The sequence below is a fragment of the Pantherophis guttatus genome, chromosome 6 (assembly GCF_059756535.1).
Source record: "Pantherophis guttatus breed Tessera chromosome 6, ASM5975653v1, whole genome shotgun sequence".
Taxonomy (NCBI): Eukaryota; Metazoa; Chordata; class Lepidosauria; order Squamata; family Colubridae; genus Pantherophis; species Pantherophis guttatus.
In genome coordinates this window covers 19,647,025-19,673,973 of record NC_142068.1, presented here as the reverse complement: position 1 = coordinate 19,673,973, position 26,949 = coordinate 19,647,025, and the positions used below count along the sequence as shown (strand labels likewise).

Below are 26,949 nucleotides of genomic sequence, written 5' to 3'. Positions count from 1 at the left end.
TCAGCTGCTCTTCTGGTTTCCAACTGGTCTTTGCAGGCACTGGAGCACTGGAAAACAGCCTGAAAATGGACTGAAAAATGGCCCCAAAAACAGCCAAAAAACAGGCTGTCAGGTTTCGCTGCTATCTTAAATAAACTTCATTCTCAAACGCAAGGTCTCTAATGAATCTTTTTTTTTATTTAAGAATAGAAAGAACAACATCCCTGAACTCTTTGTGCAACGAAAACTGGCACCTCCTTCCAAACCCCTCCCTTTCCATTCTTCAACCCCAATGTCTCATTGGCCATCGTGCAGATCCATCTCTTCATCCCAAGCACTTTCTTTTCACAGGAATTCCCCCCCTCCCTCTATCACCCAGGTAACGCTATCTACTAAAGAGCAGAGAACTAGGTAAAAGTTCATCTCAGCATTAAAGCAAAGCTTGTCCCTCTCTCATTCATGTCAGCACTGGAGGAGATCATAATTTGGAACGCTGACACAGGCATGTACACGCCAGACACCTGGTCTTTGGGTTTCTGGTGCTCCGGCGCACGTGAAGACCAGCTGGTCAGCGTGCAAATGCACACTCATGCACGCGCATTCCAGTTTGGACACTCGGTGCCAAAAAGGTTTGCCATCACTGTTCTAGAATGTGAGAACAAGCAGTAGTTTATACAGTTGGAGAATTTCAAAAAAATGCTTGCAGAACTATACTTCATTTTTGCCCTTGTGTATGTGTCTTATTTTGTCTATGCAGGATGCCCCAAAGAAACTGTTGACCATAAATGTAAATGTAATTGCCAGTGTCAAAATGAACATGTGATTGTGTGAGTGGAAACTGTATTTGTGCACCTAGCTGAACAGGAACCTTTGTTGAGATAAAGTATTTTATTTTATCTTCCTTCTGCCCTCCCTCCCTTCTGCTGATTTTCAGCATGATGTAATGATTGTATTGATCAAAACGTCAGGCTTAGTAATTTACCAGCCAAATAATATGCTTGGGAAATGCAGTTAAACAGATCCAGGCTCTCAATCATGGTTAAAGAAATGCAGAAATGTAGGACAGAAGGATGTGTTGTTGTTTTTTCATGGAATAAATTTCACCTACCCAACTGTGTCGGCAGTTAATTATAGCAGCTGAGTTAAATGCAGTTAATTTTTTTTCTCTGCTTAACTAACATTCTTCTTTATCTTTTAATCCTATCTAGGTGGGAATTGGTAACACTTAATATTAGTGCTGATGGACAGTATTTATTAACTACATGTTACAGAATAAAGAGAGAATAGTAAACTGGAAAAGAAGATAACATTCAACAGCCTGCAACTAGCCTATGCTTCATAGAAAATACTTAACAGGTAAGGGTAAAGTTATTGAAGAAGTATAAAACCTTCTAATCTTATTTAGCTTTAACCTTTGGCTGATTTTTCAATGTTTAACTTCTACAAGCTGAGCTGTCTGAATAGTTTACAATTCAAGCTTTTGTTTTCATTGAGACAAACAGTCTGATCCTACAATCTATATTTGTCAGAAAAAATTCCATTTAATTCAGTGGGTCTTACTCTATGGTAAACGTGTGTGGGATTGCAGCTTCAGATCTGGAAGTTTTTAAAGGAAGAATACATTTGTCATAGATTCCAAAGGCACCCCCAAGAAGCTTTTTAAAAGGTCAATCAAAAGTCTAGTATTGAAAGACAAACTTCTCTGAAACTTGGCTAGGTCACATTTGTTTGCTACTCTTAAATCAGAGGATGGATATTAGGTAGGTAGGTAAGTAGTTGGATTTAATGGGATTTGGTCAAATCAAGTGGGACAACCCATTTACTCTGGTTTGCATCTTTGCCAATCTTTAAGTATATCTGCATCTATTTTCCTTCCATTTACCTCCATATTCAAAATCCTGTTTTACTCGTAGCAAACTGTTGAAAACCCTGCTATAATGTGCAAGGAAATAGATAACTTCTTCTGTAGCAAACCTCACCACAGTCACGAGACGTGTGGATTGTGATATTGGAAACTTCAAGACTTGATTAAGAATCTATAGTAAGCGTCCCTTGGAACCCACTGAGGTTTTGAGATATAAACACAGAATTTGAGTAGCAGGCACCCCTGGAACAGGGAAACTCCTTCAAGCTAAAAGATACTATTCTGCTCTATTTGTATTTAATAGCACTTTCTATTGCTGCTTGTTTTGCTTAAAGGAAGCAAGAGGTATTCTTAATTTTGTTTTTATTTCACTCTTTCAGCTATTAGCTCCTTTGACAGCAATTTGCTGCTGGAAAGGCAAGATATAAATACATAAATGAGATGGTTTAGAATCATGTTCCTGGTTGCTAATCCATTGCTTTCTGCTCGCTGTTGGATAGGGTGGGGGGGAAGTACAGTTAAAGAGATAATCCATCTTTAAATAAATGCCTTGCAGGAAAAGGTTTCTTATTGGTCAGCTATTAAAGCCAGTATGTTCTGCACTAAATCCGTTTGCTATGCAAACTTATTTTATTAGTTTTTAAGGTAGGACAGAGGAGTGCCTGCCCTTATTCTACTGCTGTGTGGCAACCATCTTATCTTTGTGGGCCTATGCTGCCATCTTGTGGAAACATAGTTTCAATGACGGGCAAAATAAAATACAGTCAAGCTGAAAGCAAAAAAGATTCATTCAGACTGTTAGTACTATTGGAAGAAATATCCATCTGGTTCAGTTCCAAGCTGGGAGAAAGGCACTGGAGACAAAATGGAGGCTGGCGGTTGATTGGAAAGAGGATCCATTTATTGCTGAACAGGATCACATGCTTGTGGTTCTGGTGCAGCTGACTACATGGAGTTGAGAGAGGGGGAGTTTTATACCTTCTCTTGGGCTTTGCACTTGAACCTCCTGTTCCTGTGCAAGAACATGTATTCGATTAGCAGTTGTAGGGAGTCATAGCTGGCTCTATAGGTTATCTGAGCTCCCAGGCTTCATTGAAGTTTGCTGGGGGTGGTGCAACTGAGATGATGCAATGAAGGGTTTTGTATTGGGCAATTCCTATTATGGCTTAATGACTTTGCCTATGTTGCCTCTTGGGTGAGGGCTAAACTCCTTTGATCAGACTTTGCTGCAGGGAATAATGGATTACCAAATCTGCATTTCTAAAAGCTGCCCCAGCTCAGTATCTGCTTGGGGGCAGGGAGCCAGGGCTCTGAGTTTCTGTCTCCCTTGATTTTTTTTATTTCTCTGTTAGGGGAAATATTTTATCCTGCCTTTTTAAATATTTCCTAAAATTTTTCATTCTTTTAAGAGAGGGGTGGGTGCTAAATTTTTACAGTACCATAGATTTTTTTTAAAAAAAAATCTATTGATTTTTTTAAAAAAACGGTAACTTATTTGTGTCTCAAGAGCAGGAATTAATCATAAACAAGGACTAAATGGCAAAGACTGTCCACTAAAAGTTCACTAAGGTTATAGAAACGGTTCTGCAGCTGTTGACATGGGGGAATTTGTGACAGTCTTCACAGCTAGCGCTGCCCATTTTATTTATATATATAAAAGTGAAATACCACTCACACATCATCACGAAATTTCCAGAACCATAAAGCCTACAAACTTGAAATTTGGCATATATGTTCTTCTTGGCTTCTAGGTGCTTGTTAAGAAAGGATTTTTCGAATGACCATCAGAGTAGTTAGGAGAACCGGTAAATACCACCTCTGACTGGCCCCGCCCCCATCTATTCTCTGCCTCCCAAGTCCCAGCTGATCGGGAGGAAATGGGGATTTTGCAGTAACCTTCCCCTGGAGTGGGAAGGGAATGGAGATTTTACAGTATCCTTCCCCTGGAGTGGGGTGGGAATGGAGATTTTACAGTATCCTTCCCCTGCCATGCCCCTAAGCCATGCCATGCCATGCCCACAAAGCCACACCCACAGAACCGATAGTAAAAAAATTTGAAACCCACCACTGCCTCCAATCCCTTATAAGAGGCAAAGAAGGACTCCAATCCCTTATATGCAATGTTGGCATGGTCTAAGCCACAAAACTTCTGGAATGTCATTGCCAAAGCTTGGCTAGGAATGGAAACCTCACTACAACGTTGTTCTATCTTCAGCTTGGCTAATTAGTGATGCACGAATCCTATTGTGTCCAACTTGTTGAGTCATAGGATGTATCTTCCACAGCTGGTACATTTTGCTCTGTCTCATTCTTGCAGTCTTTTCTAGCCAACCTTTCATCTCTGCTAGGAATGCTAGACGTTGGGAACAATGGGTGACAATTCTTTGTTATTCTTTTCATCCATATAATTGTATGCTACCAAATATATTCCTTTTATCCATTTCCAGAATTAGGAAGACTTCCTTATGCAGCCCAAAATTCAACTTTGCCCTTTTAGTACAAGGAAATGCTCTTTAACAGACATCAATACTTGATCATTCCTCACTAATTTCCCAAAAGCTGCTGTGGGAAGGTGAATATTGATTGCCAGGTTTATGTATGTACAGTATACACATCTATACGCAAATCAAATCACATTCTTTTTGTTTTTCCATCTCCAGCTTGTCCAGATGGCTTTTTTTTTTTTTTTTGTCTTAACTGTCCCCATCTGTGTCTCAGTGCAAAAATCAAGCTGTCTATAATCATATTGCTGGAATGTGTCAATGACTTATTCTGTAGTAGGAAGTAGACCAAGGGGAACTTTCTAAGAGGAGGGTTATTTTTATTATTAAATTTCTGTCTAAGCTGGGCTACACTCTACCGATACAACATATATGGCAAAGATCCATCTGTAAGCACATCACTTGAACAGTTGCAGGGGGATTTATCAAGACATTGCCCACATAATAAACCCTCTGCTGAACCTTCAGATTCCATTAAAGTTTGCAGCTTGCTGTCAAGGGTTGCTAAGACAGTAAGCAAATAAATGTTGATGTGCTCATACTATTGGGCATGAATGCAAGCAGGTCTTGGTTGGCTCAAAGCCAGAGACTATTCTCTTTTTTTTTTCAAAGAAAAGAAATGATAGCAAGAGTTGATTTGCCAGGTTGTGATGATTTCAATTAACATATGATGGTCTAGCTATTTGAAATGATTTCCATATGTTAACTGTCAGTGCGTTCGCCTATATTTAGTTCATCACCACATCCATGTAGTATGTAAATCAGCTCCTGATAGGAGAGCATTTGAAAAACACATATATTCCCCTGGTACAATGATTTCTTTTTGAGCCACTGTATAATGGGAACCCATAATGGGTGGGTTCTACTTACCTTTACTACCGGTTTGCATCGCGCCCGCATGCGCAGATCACCTATGATGACGTCCGGGTCAGTGGGCGGAGCCTCCCGCCGGTTTTACTACCAGTTCTTGCGAACCGGTCTGAACCGGGGGCAACCCACCACTGGATCACCAGAAACATGGCCAGAAGCAGTCCAGCATTCAAAGAACTTTTAGTAATCAGGCTGGTTGTTATCTAACACCTTCATAGAAGAATGTAAGCAGAAGAATGGATCATCTAATCCAGCAGTCTATTCTCACAGTGGACAACCAAGTGCACAAGGAAATCCACAAGTCCCCCAGCAGATGGCCTTCAGAGGTGATCACATTGCCATCACGGCTAATAGTAATCTCCATGGCTTTCATGAATTACTTATACTGAATAAAATTTTCATACAATCCATATATTCTCCTTGTGAACCTGCTTAATTAGTATTAAAAACATATACAAATTGGAAATGCTGCAATGATTAGTTTAGACTCTTAATAGGGTATCTAAGGCGGACGCAATGGCTCAGTGGCTAAGATGATGAGCTTGTCGATCGAAAGGTCAGCTGTTCAGTGGTTCGAATCCTTAGTGTCATGTAACAGGATGAGCTCCTGTTACTTGACCCAGCTTCTGCCAACCTAGCATTTCAAAAGGACGCAAACAATGTAAGTAGAAAAATAGGGACCATCTTTGGTGGGGAAGGCAACAGTGTTTTGTGCGCCTTTGGCATTTAGTCATGCGCCATGACCATGGAGATGTCTTCAGACAGTGCTGGCTATTCGGCTTTGTAACAGAGATGAGCACCACCCCCTAGAGTCAGAAACGACTAGCACATATGTGCGAGAGGAACCTTTACCTTTACCTTTAGGGTATCTTATCAATTGCAAGTAGGACATAAACAGTGCATGTGCCATTGTAATAGCGCACCCATGAAGTAGAACAGTGAAGATCTCAAATCTTATCTCCCAGGACCCTTCTAGTCTACATATTGTTCATATTCTGGCTCCATATAACCCCCAAGTAGTAGGGTTGGGTAGTTCTCATCACAACCACCATCTGATGCCTTGATCTCCTTTGTCTAACCCATATTCTAGTGATTTTCTGATGAACAAAAAGATAACAATAAAATAAATGTTGTAGTGTCACTTTATGGACTTATAATTTCAAGAGATGTGAATATAGGTGTTAGTCTGTTAGAAGATAAGCCAATCTCATAGGGAAGAAACAAAATTAAACTTTATGGAAAGAAAAAAAGATAGATGGGGAATAACTCCTTTTAGCTTCAGTATTAAAATGCAGATAGTCAGTGTCAGAAAAGAGATTACAAAGCTAACCTAGTCTGGCGTTTTAACAGGTAAATGAATAAAATAAAAAAGACATAATAGAAAAGAGAAAAAATAAATTAAAAAATTCCAGCAGGCCGCTAGATGGTGCTAGTTTACTACCTTTAAAAGCAACTAATATTAAAGCGATAAGTACTGTGGTACAGATTCTCTGCAGGTTGGGTTCAAATTGATGGCGATATACAGTGTCTTTTAAATTCTGCAGAGGAATAAAAATGATTGCAACATTAAAGAGAAGATTAAGTCTTCTTTCCTCTGTGTTGTCATTTAATTTATTTGGACGTCCTTTCTGATTTTTCTGGAAGTTTCAAATATTAGTTTTGGAGTAAAAGAGAATAATTTCAGCTTTATTTTTTTTTTATTTATTTGAAATATTTATATAGCCACCCATTTTTCAACCATTCTGGATGCTCCCATTCCAGTGCACAGTAGGTTGCTTTACACTCCTGGAATTCAGCCTCTAGTTTTCAAAGGAACTAAGGAACCTCTACTGGACAGAGAGTTGTTGTTGTTGTTAGTTGCGAAGTCGTGTCCCACCCATCACAACCCCATGGACAACATTCCTCCAGGTCTTCCTGTCCTCTACCATCCCCCAGAGACCATTTAAGCTCACGCCGACTGCTTCAGTGACTCCATCCAGCCATCTCATTCTCTGTCGTCCCCTTCTTATTTTGCCCTCAATCTTTCCCAGCAATAGGCTCTTCTCCAGTGAGTCCTTCCTTCTCATTAGCTGGCCAAAGTAAATCTGTCCCCTGCTCAATGCTCACACAAACATTACTGTCATGTAAAATTGCGACCAATGAACATCTGAGCCTGTCTTGTATGAAAGGCTAAGAAAGGGTTACATTTTCAGAGGTGTCCAAGTATAACATCTGTTGGAATGACCTTGAGAGACAGGAGGAAGAGCCACCACTTGGAAAAGAATCTGATAAATGAAATCTGAGTCTAAAGGAGGGGTGGGAATCTTCCCTGGCTCTTTGGAAAGTAAATGCAGGGAAATGCTTTCAGATTTTCAAGTTTCTGTTACTGTAGCCTTACAATAAAGGTGATGTTCACAGCCATGGTCTTGGTTTCCTGTGTGAGCTACCTCCATAACTGTCTGGTTTGGTTCTGCAACCCAACAAGACAGACTCAGATTTGAGAGGATAATTAGAACTGCAGAAAAAATAATTACGACCAAACTGCCTTCCATTGAGGATCTGTATACTGCACGAATCAAGAAGAGGGCTGTGAAAATTTTTACAGACCCCTCACATCCTGGACATAAATTGTTTCAACTCCTACCCTCAAAACGACGCTATAGAGCACTGCACATGAAGACAACTAGACACAAGAACAATTCTTTCCAGAACACCATCACTCTGCTAAACAAATAATTCCCTCAACACTGTCAAACTAGTCACTAAGTCTGCATTACTATTAATCTTCTCATCGTTACTATCACCCATCTCCTCCACTTATGACTGTATGACTGTAACCTTGTTGCTTGTATCCTTAAGATTTATATTGATTGTTTCCTAGTATGATTTGATTGCTTATTTGTACTCTATGACTATCATTAAGTGTTGTACCTTACGATTCTTAACGAATGTATCTTTTCTTTTTATGTACACTGAGAGCATATGCACCAAAGACAAATTCCTTGTGTGTCCAATCACACTTGGCCAATAAAGAATTCTATCTAAGGACTGACATCCACAGTCACCAAGTTCATCATAATATAAGTGCCACAGTTCTGTTTTGTCCGTCGTTCTGCCTGTGGTTAAGTACATATGGTGAGGACTCAAGTTGACTTTGTGCCCAGGGATCCTTCATTTCTGGCTGCAAGGATAAAAACATTTCAACACCTTCTATAAAACCTTAGCCTTAGTGCAAAACCAAATTATCTTATAAAATTAAGGTTTATTTATTTATGACATGTAAATTTATAGTAGCCAGTTTGGTGTAGCAGTTAGGGCTCCAGGCTAGAAAGGCAAAGAGACTGTGAATTCTAAACCTGCCTTAGATATGAAAGCCAGTTGGGTGACTTTGGACCAGTCTCTTAACCCATGACATGAAGCCTGGTGGCGCAGTGGACTAAGTGCTGTTAAAGTAGCATTTAGTTGCCAGCTGCCTGCAATTACTGCAAGTTCAAATCTCACCAGGCTCAAGGTTGACTCCGCCTTCCATCCTTCCGAGGTAGGTAAAATGAGGACCCGGTTTGTGGGGGCAATAAGCTGACTTTGTATAAAAAAGAACACCGCTTGCGGGGCCCGAAAGCCCTACTAAGCAGGTGTATACAAAAGTATGAAGGCTATTGCTTAACGCATTGTAAGACGCCCTGAGTCTCCGGAGAAGGGCGGCATATAGATCGAACTAATAAAATAAATAAATAAATAAATAAATGAAGCATGGATGACATACCAGTTGATCGATTCTTGTTGCAACCAATGGATCAACACTCAGCTGATCCCCCCTCCCCCCAAAAAGTGGACCCTGTATTTGCAGGAAAATGCTAGAAAAGGGGAGGAAAATTACGATAAATAAAAGGTCACCACTCAACATATGCTTTTGGGACTGAATACTGGAATATTTAAACTACAAATGTAACAAATATAATACCGTAAGAAAATTAGGATGGGTTGGAAATAGATAGCGTTCCCAACTTTCAGAGAAAGAGCATTGTAGAGAAATTGCTGGTTATTTTGTTTTGCCAGGGATTCGGTTAGTAGAAATTTTAAAAAGTGGTGAAAGAAAAAAAGTGAGGGACTCTGAGGATGTGCAAAGGGTATCTGTCAATAATAGAATACACATGGCTGGCTTTTCGGAGTTACAAACAATTTGCAACATCAGGGTAGTCAGCTAAAATTGTCACTGAGTTTAAGCCCAGTTAAATCAATAATAATATCGCCTCCAATTCAGTCCAAATATAAACACAATTATATGGAAATTCCTCCATTAAATGGTTACTTCCCTGTATCTACTTTGCATTCCTTGGCCTCCAAGGAAGCTAAGCAAACTTTCTAAAGTTAGGTAGATCCTAATACAGATAGCCCTTATTTAAATGCTGTCCTCTTTAGCAAACATCTGTAGAGATTCTCAGTCATCTAGGTCATGGTTGTCCCAAAGGTGCTTTTTCAGGAGACAACTGGACTTTCTTGTTTTTTCTTTGAAGATGTTTCACTTCTCATCCAAGAAGCTTCTTCAGCTCTGACAGGCTAGTGGGGAATGGAAGGATTTATATTCCTTGCAGACAGCTGGTTATTTGCATTCTTTTAGAGGGTTGTTGAAGCACTTGGAGGTTTATCTGTGTCCTCAGGGTCACCAGTGCTCCTGGTTCCTGTAGTCTGCATTTTTTTTCTCTGGAAATCTATTTCTACTCCCACACCATTCAAAGGGTGTTTATCCCAAATTGTATAGTTAAAAGTCTGTACAGATTCTTTTCTTTGAAGACATTTCCATATAAATCCTTTTATTCCCCACTATCCTGTCAGAGCTGAAGAAGCTTCTTGGATGAGAAGTGAAACGTCTTCAAAAGAAATAACAAGAAAGTCAAGTTGCCTCCTGAAAAAAGCACCTTTGGGACTCTTTAACAAACATTTAAAGTAGATGCTGAAAAAGTAACTTTATGATCAGTCCTTACATTGAAAACCATTACAGCATCCTACAATTTATGCCATTTGTGAATTTTAACCCCCAATTTCCAACAAGCAGAGTCAATGGAGAAGTTGGCAATAAAATTGTAAATTGTGATCAAGCAATGTCTTTTTAAGGGAAAACCACCTATAAATAGTTTCAGCTTTTGGGACCAAGAAAGAATACCCCCAACCTCTGGAACAGCATCCATATAGAGATATGGACAGCATGCTTTTTCTGAAGGATCCACAAGATCTGGCTTTGGTCTCAGGCTTGGAGTTGTCGGCGGGGCCACTGATTTAGTTTGATTTGTTGGGTTTGATTGTTTTAGTTTGGGCTGCCTGTTGTGTTGTATGTTTTCAACTGTTTTTAATGTTTTGTCTTTGCATTTCAAAGCCAGCCAGAGCAGGGGCCAGATCCAGCAGGTTCTAAAGGTTCTGGAGAACCGGTAGTGGAAATTTTGAGTAGTTTGGAGAACCGGCAAATGCCACCTCTGGCTGGCCCCAGAGTGGGGTGGGAATGGAGATTTTGCAATATCCTTCCCCCAGGAGTGGAGGGGGAATGGAGATTTTGCAGTATCCTTCCCTGGAGTGGGGTGGGAATGGAGATTTTGCAATATCCTTCCCCCGGGAGTGGGGAGGGAATGGGTATTTTGCAGTATCCTTCCCTGCCATGCCCACAGAACCGGTAGTAAAAAAAATTGTATTTCACCACTGAGCCAGACTCTATGAGTGGGCAACTTAACTTTTTTACGATTTTTTTTAAATCGTATAAATATTGTTATTATACTGTCATCTCCATAGCACCTGAGACCAGGACAAGAAGGAATGAGTGGAAGCTTGTCAGAAGTAGATTCAGCCTGGAAATAACAGCAATAGCAGTTAGACTTATATACTGTTTCACAGTGCTTTTACAGCCCTCTCTAAGCGGTTTACAGAGTCAGCATATTAACCCCAACAATTTGGGTCCTCATTTTACCCACCTTGAAAGGATGGAAGGCTGAGCCAACCCTGAGTCTGGTGAGATCTGAACTGCCAAATTGCAGGTAGCAGGCAGTCAGCAGAAGTAGCCTGCAGTACTGTATTCTAACCACTGTGCCACCACATAAGGAGGGATTTCCTGGCAGTAAGAACAATTAAGCAGTGGAACTGTGGCTGCTCCATCACTGGAGGTTTAATAATAATTGATAAAAATCACAGAAAATGAGGAAGCTACAGTGTTTTGGGACTTTAGAATTCAAAGAGACCACATAATACCCAGACTTAACAAGTGCCGATAAGAAAGACAAAAAAAGTCTGGGCAGTGGGTGTTGCATACCTGGAGAGAAGAGAATATAAGAGAAGGAACTGCAGAAGATAACAAAATACAAAGACTTGAAAATAGAAATAGAATAGCCATGGCAAAAGAAAACTAAGATAATACCAATAGTGGTAAGCGTCTTGGATGCAGTCCCTAAACATCCACTTGAATACCATTGGCATTGACAAAATCATCATCAATCAATTGTAAATGGCAGCTTTACTTGGAACAGCTTACATCCCATGACAATATCTTTAACACCGTCTGCTTATTTCAAGTTATTGATTTGATTGGTGGCTTCCTGGATGAGGCCATGCAATTTTCCTGGCATGATTTGCAGCAATGGTTTACCCCTGCCTTCTTCTTCCTTGCTGAGAGTGCAAGACTGGTCCCACGTCATTCATCTGACTTCCTAATCTGGGGCAGGTCTAGGACTCAGAGCCTTCCAGTTTCCAGCCTGGTGCCTTTTACCCAGGAGTGGGCTGCTGGGGGTTCACAGGGGTTCGGGAGAATCTCTAGCTAAGATTCTGTGCAGTTTGGAGAACCCCCAAATCCCGCCCCGCCCACCCCGCCCCTCCCAGGGCCCATTTTGGATGTAGGTAAGTGCAGGCCGTGCACAGAGGCTCGGGGAGGGTGAAAAACAGGCCTACCGGAAGTTTGGAAAGGCCAGAAACAGGCCCGTTTCTGGCCTCCAGAGGGCCTCCGGAGTCTGGGGAAGGCCGTTTTCACCCTCCTGGAGGCTCAAGGAAAGCCTCTAGAGCCAGGGGAGGGCAAAAATGCGCTCCCCCCACCGTGGTGCAGGAGGCCTGCTAGGCCACACCCACCATGGCCATGCCCAAACAACAACTGGGCAGAAAACCCCTTGCTAAAACTTTTGAAGCCCACCCCTGCTTTTACCACTATACCAAACTGTCTCTCAGTGGTTAAGAGCAATTTATTAAAAAGACCCATCATTTCCATAGCTTAATTGTGAGGATTTATAGGTTTGGTGAATTATGGGACTATTGTTCTACCAGTGAAGAGCCCAGGGTGTTACTTAATCAGGCCTGATCATTTTTGTTTTGTTTTGTTTTGTTTTTTGTTACCGACCATTTGCTCTAACTTTCCCAATATCTGTGCAGGTTGAACAATCTATCAGCTTAGCCCTTGACTGATCTATGCAAACTCTTTATTAAAAAGAAAAGCAACTCAATCAACAACTGCAGACACTTTGATTCTGCATGTTAAGTTTAATTAAGAAACAGAGCCCTTAATCTTTAGCCCGCCTGTCTCCTTCATCTGCCCGCTGAAGTGTACTGAACTTGTATCCAAAAGGTATCATTTGTCCTTGTGCAATGGGAGCGTTAAAGCTTTCTAGACCGCGTTTGATTTATTTCTTGCAATAGTTAAGGTGCAGCGGCCTTCACAACTTCTTTTGCCTTCAAGTGAAAGGGATAAGGTCAAACAACAATGCAGAAAAAGTAGCCCCTTTTTTCCTCTTAGCCAAACAATGAATCACTGCTTTGATTTTAAGACCGGCCAGTAATGCCTTGTAATACATGGGTGACACCGCTGGTTTTTTCCAAAGGTTGCTATTAAAATGGTCAAGCGATGGCTTGCTTCCAGGTCTTCTGGCAGCACACCACGATATTGTATTTATATTCAGGCCTTGCGGTATGCAGTGATGGAGAGATCTCCTCCTAAGAGGGAAGTAAAAGGTTTAGAGGGGAGCACAAGGCTGGCGCATAATTGAGATAGAAATTGATTTGCTCTAAGTTTTAATGCTATTAAAAGCCGCCGGCTTAAGGGAGGCCACTTGGCATGAATGGAAAAGCTTTCCAACATTATTGATAACGGAAGATGCAGACCATCTGCAGAGAACTTGTCAACAAGCCGAATAAAATATATGAGGCCCCCTTTGTTCTTTTAGCAGGCGGAGGGCTTCAGCCTGTAGGGGGAGTTTGAAACACTGATTGCAGCGGTTGCAACATTTATAAGGATTGCTAGTAAGCCGGGTTTCCTTACTATTGAAGAGCCTGAGAGGTTAAAAATAGGATCTGATTCATTTCCCAAAACAATAGATGGCACTAAGTTCTGTATCGTAGGAAAACCGAAAACAGCTATCCACATTTTTTTTCCTCCCTTCTAAGCTGCCCTATGATTGCTAAAACCTCTGCATGTTATATGTTTTGATGGTCCCAGTGTTTCTCCTCATCCATTCCAGCTAATGGCTAAAGTAGGAAAATTTGAGGTACTGGAAGTTGGGGCATTCATTCTATATGGTGCATTGCCATTAGGAGCAAAAATGGTTCAGATGAGTTTCAGAAGGTCTACTTCTGATCTATAAAAACTATTACTAAGAGCAGGGGTGGGCTTCAGATCCTTTAGCAACAGGTTTGCTGCCCCGTTGCTGGGTGGGCATGGCCATGGTGGGTGTGGCCTAGTCGGTCACCTGCACCAAGGCGGGGGGGGGGGGTTTCACTCTCCCCAGGCTCCCGTGGCTTTCCTCGAGCCTCTGGAAGGGCAAAAACTGCTTCCCTCAGGGTTCAGAGGCCCTCTGGAGGCTAGAAACAGGCACGTTTCCAGACTTCTGGAACTTCCAGGAGGCCCATTTTTCACCCTCCCCAGGCTCCAGAGGTTTTCCTCGAGCCTCCAGGAGGGTGAAAACTGCTTCCCCCAGGCTCTGGAGACCCTTCGGAGGCCAGAAACAGGCCCACTTCCAGAACTTCTGGTAGGCCTTCCAAGACCCTCTGCACTTACCTAGAATGATGAACGGGCCGCGTGGAGACTCCTAGGAGGGGAGGGGCAGGGTGGGCATAGCCATCCAGGGGTAGCATTTGGGGGTTCGCCAAACCCCAGCAATCCTTGGCTAGAGGATCACCTGAATCCTGCCGAACCCCCAGGAGTCCACCCCTGACTAAGAGGCTGATTTTTCAAATTTAAGTATATAGACTTCTGCATGTCTAGCATCTGTATTCTGTGTACAGAATCTGTCTTTAATGTATGAGGGAAATGTGAACTGTGAAGTATGCCTAGAATTATGTCTAAAGTGATCTTCTGCTGCATTATGTTTGGACTTGTAAATAAAATACTGCAGTATAAGCGGAGCATTCCCTATTCAAATTTTGACATGAAAAAACCAAAATATTTTTAAGTGAGCCTATCACCCTTTCCATGACCAAACTTTCCCATGCCAATTTTTTAAATTCATTTCCCAATATTAGCCACTAGCTTTGCCTTTCTTGAATTTTACCCCAAACCTGGGACTCTGAAATCTTGCTAATCAGAAGATGGCAGCAAATAAATACAACCTCTCCCTTTACTGCCATCTACTGCTTTTCTAGATTTTAGCTGTACTGAGAACATGGAGGTTAAAACAGTAGGTAGCATAGCGTTGCTGTAAGCCAGGGGTGTCAAACTGGCGGCCTGCAGGCCAGATGCGTCATGCACAGGCCACACCCACCCCAGCTCTGCAAAGGGAAAAAAACATCACAAAATGTGATGGCAATGTGATGCCGTGAGTTTGACACCCATGCTCTAAGCGTTCCTCTCAATTTGGTCTATGAAGATATGCATCAACCCAACAATGATACATTGCTATAAACCAATTGAAACATGACCTGACCAAACAATGCTGATTTATTCTGCAAGGCTTTTATAAACCAAGTTCTCCTGTTTGCAATCTCTCATTTGCATTACGAACCAGGTGGTGAATTATCCAACCAGAGAAAAGCATGATAGTCCATCTCCCTTTTGTGTCCAAGTGTAATATAAAAGTTTTGCAAGCTGTGACTGGACAGGCTCATCCCCCTTCTCTACTAGTGCAAACACCAAAAAAAAGTCTGTTTTTTGTTTCAAAAGAAAATTAATGCTACGCCTGAAACCTAATTTGTGCTTAATCTTCACAGTGACTTCTTGAAGCAAACCAGTTTCATAAACCATGGGTGACAGATTTGGATATCAGGACCACCTGTGATTAATTTAAAACAAAAACAAGACTGTACAAAGGAAAGGGGGTGGAATGCATGAACCTGAAGTGTCCTGCATTTTGTCCTAATGTGAAGCCAAGGAACCCATCAGTACTCTTGAATATTGCCTAAATTGGGAAATGGGTTAAAAGAGGGGAAACTTGACCAAAATCTAGAAGAAATGGGACTCCTGCTGGTGAATTAAAAAAGTGGACTCGGAGTTTAGTCTAGTTTGAATGGAGTACAATAACTCTTTAAGAAGCACTTTGCAGATTGGGAATGGCTTTTGATCCCCAGCTTTCACTAGATACCCTGTTTCCCCGAAAATAAGACATCCCCTGATAATAAGCCCAATCGGGCTTTTGAGCGCATGTGCTAAAATAAGTCTCCCCCTGAAAATAAGCCCTCCCCAAAAATATTTAAACGCAGAGCTGGAAATCAGGTAAGATAGCAAGAGGAGCCCCATCTTGCTCTACATGCCCCAAAATAATAAGACCTCCCTTGAAAATAAGGCCAAGCACTTATTTCGGGGTTCCAAAAATATAAGACAGGGTCTTATTTTTGGGGAAACACGGTATATAGGTAATAGCTATGATGGAATGTTTTGTTTGGCCTTTTTGCATTTAAACATCCTTCTGACATCCTTTAAAAGTTTGAGAGAGGGTTCATCTGAACAACTGCAGTTCTCTAGAACGGTGTTTTTCAAACTCAGTAAGATGTGTGGTCTTTTTGCTGGCTGGAGAATTCTGGGAATTTAAAACTCATACATCTTTAAGATGCTGGGTAAAGAAATGCTTCTCTGGAGTGGTTTTTTTCAACCTCACGTCAGGATGGTGTGGATATCAAGTCCCAGAATTTTCCAGCCAGCATGTCTGTGAAGAATTCTGAAAGTTAAAGTCCATACAACCTACAATTGCTAAAGTTGAGAAACACTGCTTTAAGGCATCATGTTTTCTGTCATTTTCTGTCATTAGCTAGATGGCTGAAAAGACTTCAGCACTCCCAGTGTGAAGGTCCCATTAATACATGTAATGGTGTTCTGTGGTTGGAGAAGTAGCACTTAAAACTAGTTCCAGGGCTGAAATGGTTGGTTTTAAGACTGAATCCTGATCTGGACAAAACCAGAAATCAGTTTCTTCCTCATTCTCTGTAGAAACAGTTGTTTTCCTGTAGAATTTAAAACAGGGGTGGGCTGGCTCAGGAATTCTGGGAGTTGAAGTCCACGGGTCATAAAGGGCCCATAGTTGCCCACACCTATTTTAAAAGGTAGTAAAGATAACTGTTAAACTCTTTCTAAGAGCAACTCTGGTGGAGGTGGTGGCTCAGTGGCTAAGACGCTGAACTTGTCGATCAGAAAGGTCGGCAGTTTGGTGGTTCGAATCCCTAGTGCAGCGTAACGGGGTGAGCTCCCATTACTTGTCCCAGCTTCTGCCAACCTAGCAGTTCAAAAGCAGATAAAAAATGCAAATAGAAAAATAGGGATCACCTTTGGTGGGAAGGTAACAGCGTTCGGTGCGCCTTCAGCGTTTAGTCATGCCAACCACATGACCACAGAGACATCTTCGGACAGTGCTGGCTCTTTGGCTTTGAAACGGAGATGAGCACCGCCCCCTAGAGTCGAGAACGACTAGCACATGTGCAAGGAGAAACTTTACCTAAGAGCAACTCTATTCTGCAGCTGTGATGGCAGGATTTGAAGCAGAACCAAAGGATATAGTAAAGAAAGATTTAATAACTCAAGCAAATATGAAATAAAAATGCTAATTAGAAATCAGGGTTTAGGATCTCTCTCCAGGGTGTATTCAGATCCTTGGAGGAGATTAGCTCTTTTCAAAACCATTGCCACATTCCTCCTTTTTTCCCAAGCGACTGACCCAAGCACCTTTGAGGGAAAATGAATTTCCTCCTGAGCAGTGATGTTGATTGAAGAGTCAGAAGTCAGAAAAAAAACTACTGGACCTACTCAGGACTTTTCAAACCGAGTTGCCAAGATCAGCAATTGAGGATCAGAAAGGAAATTAAATGTTAAAGGATTTTCTTTGGAGAAAAAAGTTTTAATGTTCTTGGTGCAAATCTGTCCTGTCCTGCCTGTGCACAGGCAGATCAATGAGCGAGAATTATAGTGATGGGATTGAAGCATATGAATAACACTTTTTCATATCTGTTTTGTTCTTTTCCTTTTAAGACCGAGCCTAGTCAAATCTTGGCTTGTTTTCTTTTAGAATCACTCTGCCAAAGGAAAGAAGACTAACTTTGCATACTTTTTTAAAAAAAAAATCTGGCAGCAAATAAACTATCTGTCAGATTTACCAGGCTGTTTATAATAAGAGACATTCTGACATGCAGAAAGATGGTTGATCTATCATGCAAATGATTCCATTTCTATTTTTTTTAAAAAAAACATTCACATTGTGTTACAATCATACATATTTGTGGGCCCAAGTTGTACTGTCAGTCATGATCAATATACAAACGCATGAATGTGACTTGAAAAGATGGTTCCTTCCAAATCCATTTCTTTTCTTTGTTTTCCTTGAATTGAGTTTCAAAAGGATTTTATGTACCCTTTGATACCATGTGATCGGTCTTTATGGTTCATTTTTCTCTCTCTCCTTCTCCCCGTCTTGTCAGGGAAACTGTTATGGACTGAAGTTGGAGCTACATCTATCAGAGTGGAGCATTTTTTGACAATTCTATTGGAGCGTACATATGAGCTCACGATGAAGTGGACTTGATTGTCTGGAAGATTCTAGTGAATTTAAATTTAGTCTCCCCAGCAACAAATGATCAGATGCAGTGGTGGGATTCAACCAGTTTGCACCTATTCAGGAGAACCTGTTGTTAACTTTCTAAGCAGTTTGGAGAACCGATTCTTGGAAGAAATCTCATTTTGTTTTTTTCCACTTTACAGGGCTAATCCTGTAAGGAAGGCAGGAAGAAAACATTCTGATGTGGTTTCTAGCCTAATTGTTATTGCCCTGCTTCAGAAACTGCCTCTCTGGTTAACCCTTATTACATTGTAACAGTTAAGGTGAAGTACCCATCGATGTTAGTGACGTTGAGTTGGCCACGGCCACACGGTCACATGACCACCGAGCCACGCCTACCCAGCTGGACATTTGGGCAGAGAACTGGTTATTAAATTATTTGAATCCCACCACTGATCAGATCTGGATCCTCTTCAGAATGCAGCCAGGTGATAATGCAGTTGAGTGCTCATTCAATTTCTTTTTTCTTTTTTAAATCATCTCCAAAACTAGGAGTTTACAGTTCCATAAATTCTTCCACTGAACAATATTATTGAATTATGAAGGCATCTCCTTCCAGATTGTCTTTCTGATTGCATGAAAGAGCAAGAAGCCTCAACAGGTGGCAACATCTGAGTGAGTTCAGATGCTAAGTAAGATCAGACCTAGTTGATGAGAATTGATGTTAATGATGAGCAGACACAAAGGAATCTCTGGGTGATAGGCTAGTCCGGGAAGTAGAAAAAAAAAATCCTATGGGAGAGGAATACCAAACCCTTTTGCTGTTTTTAAGAAAACTACTGACACCAGGAATCAAACCCAATTTGTGGATATCCTTACTTTTGAAGATGAGAAAGTCACAGGTCAGGGAATAAAATAATCATGTTTTGTTCTGATAGGTTACATCAGGGGTGTCAAACTCAGTTTCATTGAGGGCCACATCAGGGTTGTGTTTGACCTCAGGGGGCCACGGTGGGTGTGGCCAGGGTGGGCGTGGCCAGCTCAACGTCACTCCTGTTGGGGGCGCCTGTAGTGACCCGAGTGCTCTGCCAGTGAAAACAGGCTCCCGAGCTCAATTTTCATTTGCCATAGCCTCCTGCCATAGCCCCCTGCCAGTGAAAATGGAGTTCGGGAGGGCCACATGCCCGAGCTCCGTTTTCACTGGCAGAGGGTTGCAGGAGGCTGGGGCAGCCAAAAATGGAGCTTGGGAGCCCATTTTCACTGGCAGAAGTACTGCGGGCCGGTCCGTCACTGTTTCCAGGGCAACCCTGGGGGCCAGATCTAAGTACCCCGCAGGCCAGATCTGGTCCCCGGGCCCTGAGTTTGACACCCCTGGGTTAGATGCTTTCATTTATTAATACAATATCCTCCATCTATAATTTGAAATGCCGTGTTCTTCCACTTTCAGGATTTTTGTATGATGTGGCCAGATCAAGATGTTACGAAGGGACGGGGGAAAGGGTGCTGAACTTTCTGCATGTATAGGGTTTTTCTTTTTTAAATAATAATAATAATAATGATTTCATCTACATAGATTTCATCCCTTTGTTGAAATTTGCAAGAATTAGATCTTGGAAAAGATACAGGATCATAACCAAATAGTAGTTATAAAGACAGTTGCTTGTTTAACAGGTTTTTAACCTCCCTGAGAATGCTGAAGTTGACATTCAAGCAAGTGGACACTTAAAAAAAAAAACCTAAAAAGTTACAATGGAAAATTACAGACCATTGGAAATCATAAAAATACAAATAGGTAATTATCAGGGGTGAAATGCTACCAGTTTGGACCGGTTCAGTGGTGGGTGGTTCAGGGAACTGGTAGCGATGGCGTGAGGCTCCGCCCACCTGCCCGGTCGTCGTTACTTCCTGGTTTTAACCAGGAAGTAACCTGTTTTTTACTCTCTGTGCATGCGCAGAGGGTCCATGCCCGCATGTGACATGTGAGCATGCTAGCGAAGCAAGCGCACATGCATGGCGCGTGCACTTCCAAACTGGTAGGGAAGGTAAGTAGATTTCACCCCTGGTAATTATGCTTAACAGAAGAATGATTAGTTACATGTGATAGGTTATGCATTACATAAAAAGCTATCAGAACAGATTGGAATTTGCGACAAAGTTAAATTAACACTGCTGTCTTGCAGTGTTAACAGAGTTAACAGAGGGATTCTTGAGTTTCATTATAAGCATCAAAGGATAGAAAAACTTAACCCAGTGATATAGCTCATATTTATAGTGAAATCATAAATCTCCAAGACCCATTATCTTTGAATGACAAGAAATGGTATTTGCCATACAAGAGACATTTTTAATTATTATCGAGTATTCTTTTACTGAAATAACTCTGTGGCAGCCCCAAAATGGCAGAATGAAACCTGGAGTAATTGAGAACTAGAGTATAGGATTTCCTAGAAGATCATGAGTTTAATTCTTTGCAACTTCAACTTTAAAAGAATCAAGTTAGAGGTAATGGAGACATTTCTTCCTGTTTTGAGGGATCTGTCAGAGTAGAAGAACAGGCTAAATGAATGAATCAATGATCTGACCACTATAATATAAGGCAGCTTCTGACACCGATATGATTTTTCTTTGAAAAAATAAGATTTGAGAATTGGGCCAAAGGCTAATGAGGCAGCATCAATCATATAGTACTGTATGTCAAGTGAAACAAAGCCATTTTTCAACTCTAGAGGATAATGTTAACCAAAGCTTGCAGAAGAAACACTTGCCTGTTGATTCCTAGCTGATCCATCATATTAAAAAATGTGACTTTATATGAGAAAGCAAAAGTGGGGTTAGTGTGGCCAGCATGGAAGAACCATGTTCAGGCGAAGATGACATAATTACTTACCTTCCAGTAGGCCTAATGTCAGTTTATAATGATAGGGAACTATGCATAGTGAGAGTGGAGCTGTGATTGGACTTTTATAGATTTTCCCTTGTAAAACTTACAAATGTAAGTTGTAAAAGTGCTATATATATATATATATATATATATATATATATATATATATATATATATATATATATAGCACTTAGCACTTAGCACTTAGCACTAGCACTTAGACTTATATACCGCTTCATAGTGCTTTACAGCCCCATGTAAAGCAGTTTACAAATTTCAGCATATTGCCCCCAACAATCTGGGTTCTCATTTTATCAACCTCAGAAGGATGGAAGGCTGAGTCAACCTTGAGCCGGTTAGGATCGATCTCCTGGCAATGAGCAGAGTTAGCCTACACTACTGCATTCCAACCATTGTGCCAGAGGCGGGTTTCAGCAGGTTCTGACCAGTTTTGGAGAACCGGTAGTAAAAATTCTGACTGGCCCCGCCCAGGGATGGGTTCTACTAACCTTTACTACCAGTTTGCAACAGGGCCGCGCGCATGCGCAGAATCATTCTGATGACATCAGGGTCGGTGGACGGAGCCTCCCAACGGTTTTACTACCGGTTCTATAGAACCAGTGCGAACCAGGGACAACCCATCACTGGCCCCACCCCTATCTATTCTCTGCCTCCCAAGTCCCAGCTGATCAGGAGAAAATGAGGATTTTGCAGTAACCTTCCCCTGGATTGGGGAGGGAATGGAGATTTCCAGTATCCTTCCCCTGCCACGTTCACCAAGCCACACCCACAGAACCGTTGGAAAAAACGTTGAAACCCACCACTGGATGTAGCCCCTACCTTATGAACCTCTAAAATTTCAAAACATGGAGTTGAAAGATCAAGGTGATTTATTAGGTTATTTTTTTAGTTCTGGGGTTTAGCAGAACTCCAAACCCAAAGCCTTAAATTTAAGGCACTTACTTCATCTTTTAACCCTGCTCCAGAATTGATTTCCCACTAGGTGGGGATGGAAGGAAGCAGCTTAAACAACAATCTGAGGATCTGAAGTTTTAGGTTTCTCATTTCATTTCCCCACCCCACCCCACCCCACCTCCCTCCTCCAAATAGGGCAAAAGTTTCTGTCACAGCAGTGAAGACATGTAATCAACTATGTTCCTCCCCTTTGACTCCAGCAAGGTCAAAAAAAATTAAAGCCTTTCCAAATGAATTGCCCATTGCTAATGAAGACCACAGGCAAGAGTGCAAGGGTTAATCTCTCTCCTCCCACCACCACCAAGGCTATTCAGGTTTGTCTGCCGCTGCTATTTGCAAGGCAAACAACCACACATATTTCTTGTGATCGGGGAAAATTAATTTCTCCTCTTGTTTGGCCCCGAAGCAAAAATGATGGCTAAAGAAGGTCTGTGCCAGGGGTATAGCTATCCCGCCTAGCCAAAAATAAATTGAAAAGTCAGAACAATCTTTTCCTTCTTGGGCAGCCAGGAAATGTCCTTAACAGCAGAAATCAGTATGAGCAGGTATGAGCCAGTTGAGAGTTCAAAAGGCTGGAGGGAAATAAGCAATCGAAGTTCTAAGATTGCAGTGGTGTCTGCTTTCCAGTCCAATCTCTCCCGTCTTCAATCTTTTGGGCGATGATAGGGACATGGCTCCAGAAAATGTATACTCTATGCACATCTGTGGGCAAGAATAATTTGCAGGCAATTACTTGTAACACTAGCATACGTGTATATTTGTGTGTACATTGGCAGGCAGGGAGAAATTTCCCAAACTCAAGAGATCTGTAAAACACCTCATTAGGATTATGAGCCTTTAGATGAGCAATGTCTAAACAGTGGCAAGATTTCAGGCATTCCCCAAATTAAGTCCTATGTGAATGTCTACATTCAGCAAATGTTGGCCTGTCATTATTCACCAATGTATACTTTTAACCTTATGGCACACAGACGTTTTGAATTGCATTTTCAGATCTTCAAGCATGTGAAAAACATTCAGAAAGTCATATCTTTTCTCTTAATAAATGTTGACTTTTTTGTAGATGTGTTTGAAGGACTGCAGTCAAATTAATTATTCTCCCCTACTTCTTTAGTGGGGAGACTTGTGCTGTATATCTGATTCTTGTCTCAGCTTCTCCAGCTGGCTCCTCTGGGGCAGAGGTCTCCAACCTTGGCAACTTTAAGCCTGGCGGACTTCAACTCCCAGAATTCCCCAGGCAGCTTTGCTGGCTGGGGAATTCTGGGAGTTGAAGTCCGCCAGGCTTAAAGTTGTCAACGTTGGGGAACTGTGCTCTGGGGAACTGTGTGAAAAAAAACATTGTGAATGTGACCATCTTGCCATCACTGGTCTGGAATGTGTCACTGTAAAAAAGGGTTGGAGAGGAATACAACCTGACAAGCAAAAGTTCCTTTTAAGCTATCTCCTGTTTTCTGTACCCCAATTCAGCGATATTTTCTAACACATCAATGAATTAAATGGAATAAAATCCCATAATCATTAACTTTTCAATTTAACCAGAGTGTTGTGACCCAGGCCCAAGTAGGTAGTATTAGATGCAAAACAAACAGACTTTATTAGAACAGCTGAGAATTAACTCATTCTCAGCGTAGTCCAAACTAAATCAAAACAAATTCTTCATAACACAAATTCTTCAGTCTAATCACCAACCTTGGTATAATTAGGCAAACTGCCAAAGGCTTCTCTTGGCAAAAGTTCAGAACCAGAAGACGCGACCAGAGATAAGTGCAGCAAGTCTATCAACATTGTTTTCCGACAAAGAGCCCAAGAGTTGTTGTTGGTCTTTTAAGCCTTATGGGAGGGGCCTATCATCTCCTGGCCCTGCTCCCGACTCTTGGCTTTAGCTGCTCTTGCCTTCTGGCAGCTCTTCTCATACGTGCACTAGGAACAGGCTCCTCCTGTTCCTCTGCCTCTCTACTGTCAGCCTCTGGAGGCTCCGGAGTCCGCATCTCACTCCCCGATGGTCCTGGCCCCATCTCTGCCTTCGACACAGAGTCCTCATCCAGGCCCTCCCCAGCCTCCAGGACTGGCCCATGTTCTTTCTCAGCCTCATTGCCGTCCGACTCTGCTGCCAGCTCTGCAGGCTGCTGGCGGACCACAACACAGAAGTGTGCAATCTTTTGGGGAACATGGATAGCTTAAAGATTTGGTCTTCGAGTGGCAGATGGGGAAAGGATTGAGGCCAGAAGAGGTAAATAAACTAGAACAAAGATGACGGACTGAGAAGAAAATTTGAAGTTCATTTGACTTTTAATTAATTTAAATCAAACCAAACGTTAAAGTAAATTAATTAAATACAATCGATATGAATATTCCTGATATATTTAATGTTTTTCCTTCCTTGTTATATTAAACATTACAATTGAGTAACAGCTTTTAGAGGGCTATGAGAATCATATCCAGGAATTTGGAGAAGATGATTTGGTGCCTCAAAATTATGCCTCTTTGTAATAAGTGAGGATTGATGTGCACCAATACAGGGTCATAACTCTTTCTCTCTATCTATATTCAAAGATATATACACCACATTTCCTTCAGAAGCTCAAGACAAGATACATAGATGAGGTTTTTTCCCTGAAAGAACTGCTTTGCGGACTAGGTTGGGCAAAAGGAGAACATCTGGCTCAAAATCATCCTATGAGTTTTCATGTCTAGGGATGACTTGAACCTGGATTTTCCCAGACTTAATCTGACACCCTAACCCTGATGCTGGTTCTCATAAACTTATGATTTCCTAATCATGATTATATGCTGGCTTTCATTATTGCAAATCAGCTACGTATAGAAACAAATAGTATTCTGTAGGGATATCCATTTTCAGAAGTAACAATAAATTTTTCAATTAATCACTGATGTTCTAGGACTTACTTTTTCCAAAATATTTCTAGTTATAAGACACAGAGAAAAAATAGTGTTTGCAATGTACATTTATACACTGACAAAGTAGTCCTCCTTTTTATGTCTCCAATATGTGGAATTCAACAATATAGTCCTTCCAAAAACATTAAAGTCTATTAACTACCACACTTTAAAAAAATCTTCACTGGTCCTATTTTCCGTAAATTTGATTGTTTTTTAACAGCTGTCTAGGTTAACAGCCATCAGCAAGTGGTAATAAATTATGTGAGTTAATTACATGTTATATTATGTACTTATGTCAATCCTTAGGCCATCTATCCACAATGGAAAAGCATACAGGAGAAAAATACCCTCATAATTTTACAAAAATCTCCCCTGTCCAAACTTTCTAAATTTATTCCAATTTTCCACACTTTGATACTCTTTTAATGTGTTGGACCGCAATTCCATAATTCTTAGCCAGCATGAGCGCAGACATCTGAAAATCACTATATTGCTGAAGGTGGCAAATTCATAAGACTTATACATTTCTTTTGGATCAGCTTTAGCGTATTCTGTAAGTCACATATTTCTAAAACATAACATATGTACACACACAGACACAGACACACACAGACACACACACACACACACAAAGAGATAGATAGATAGATGATAGATAGATAGATAGATAGATAGATAGATAGATAGATAGAGGGGTGAAATCCAGCAGGTTCTGACAGGTTCTGGAGAACCGGTAGTGGAAATTTTGAGCAGTTCGGAGAACCGGTAGCGGAAACTTTGAGCAGTTCGGAGAACCAGAAAATACCACCTCTGGCTGGCCCCAGAGTGGGGTGGGAATGAAGATTTTGCAGTATCCTTCCCCTGGCGTGGGGTGGGAATGGGGATTTTGCAGTATCATTCCCCTGCCATGCCCACCAAGCCACGCCCACCAAGCCACACCACACTCACCAAGCCACGCCCAGAGAACCAGTAGTAAAAATATTTGGATTTCACCACTGGATAGATAGATAGATAGATGGATAGATAGATAGATAGATAGATTTTGTTGATTTGTCTCCTGTTTCCTTGTCTGGCTCCTATGGTAAAAATTATATGGAGCAAATATCCTTCAGGGTTATCTTGCAGCTATGTGGTCCCAGAATTAAGATTATGAAAAGGCGGGGGGGGGAGTTGTCATAAAAACATTAAATGTTCATTTACAGCCGTTCCTCTGTGCATTCTTGTAATCCCATCAAAAAATAAAGTGTTCTTCAAGTCAAGTTCAATTCTTGGTTACTTTGGAGCCATGCAGAAATGATTTACCATTAGTCTGGAACAAGGGTGTCAAACTTGCCGCGTCATGTTGCCGTCACGTGATGTATCGCGACATTTTTTTCCCTTTGCAGAGCTGTGGTGGGCGTGGCCCACATGTGACTCATCCGGTGGGCCGCCAGTTTGACACCCCTGGTCTAGAGTGTTTCTCAACCTTAGCAACTTTAACCTTAGCAACTTTAAAATTGCTACCATTCCAGTTATCTCTAGCATATTGTACAATGGGTTTTAATTCTTCATAGTTATTTTTATTCTGATTTTACTGTTTTTTCTTGGGCCATACTACTAGAGCAGGGGTCCCCAACCCCTAGTCCTTGAACCAGCACTGGTCTGCGGCATGCAAGAAACCAGGCCGTGCACACAAGTGAAGCCCCATCCACAGGATGCAGGCAGCATGGAAAACCACACCACCTCTGATCCAAAGGAAAAAACTCTCTCCATGGAAATGGTCCCTGGTGGCCAAAATGTTATGGGCCATTGTACTAGAGTGTATTGTTTGACTACAACAGATCCTAAATTAATTCTCTAGCATGCCCACATAGAATTCAGATAGGCTGTTCTTTGAACCCAAAGATGGACTGGTAGTCTAATTTTCTACAATAGGGAAAGACCATAGTAGATATTGGTAGAGAAGATCTATTGTATACAACATGTTTTGTGGCCACTAGTCTACATGTAGAGCTGGGAAAGAACTTGCCCGAAATACAAGATAGCTGCTTTCTCTCACTTAGATCCAACAAAGTAGCCAACTTAGGGCAA

The 26,949-nt window shown here is 41.4% G+C and overlaps 1 long non-coding RNA gene across 22 annotated transcripts in view; it reads left to right on the top strand.

The window, feature by feature from the left end:
* Positions 1 to 26,949, top strand: part of LOC117678212 (uncharacterized) — a 243,370-nt gene that overhangs the window by 204,481 nt on the left and 11,940 nt on the right. For 17 of the 22 annotated variants that reach the window (XR_015728446.1, XR_009620494.2, XR_009620487.2 and 14 more), the window contains one exon: positions 1,188 to 1,335. This is a non-coding gene — a long non-coding RNA (uncharacterized LOC117678212). Of the gene's footprint in view, positions 1 to 615; positions 711 to 1,187; positions 1,336 to 4,290; positions 8,952 to 26,949 lie in introns of those variants that run through there. The other 5 variants (XR_009620490.2, XR_009620476.2, XR_009620474.2 and 2 more) reach the window with 2 other exon arrangements.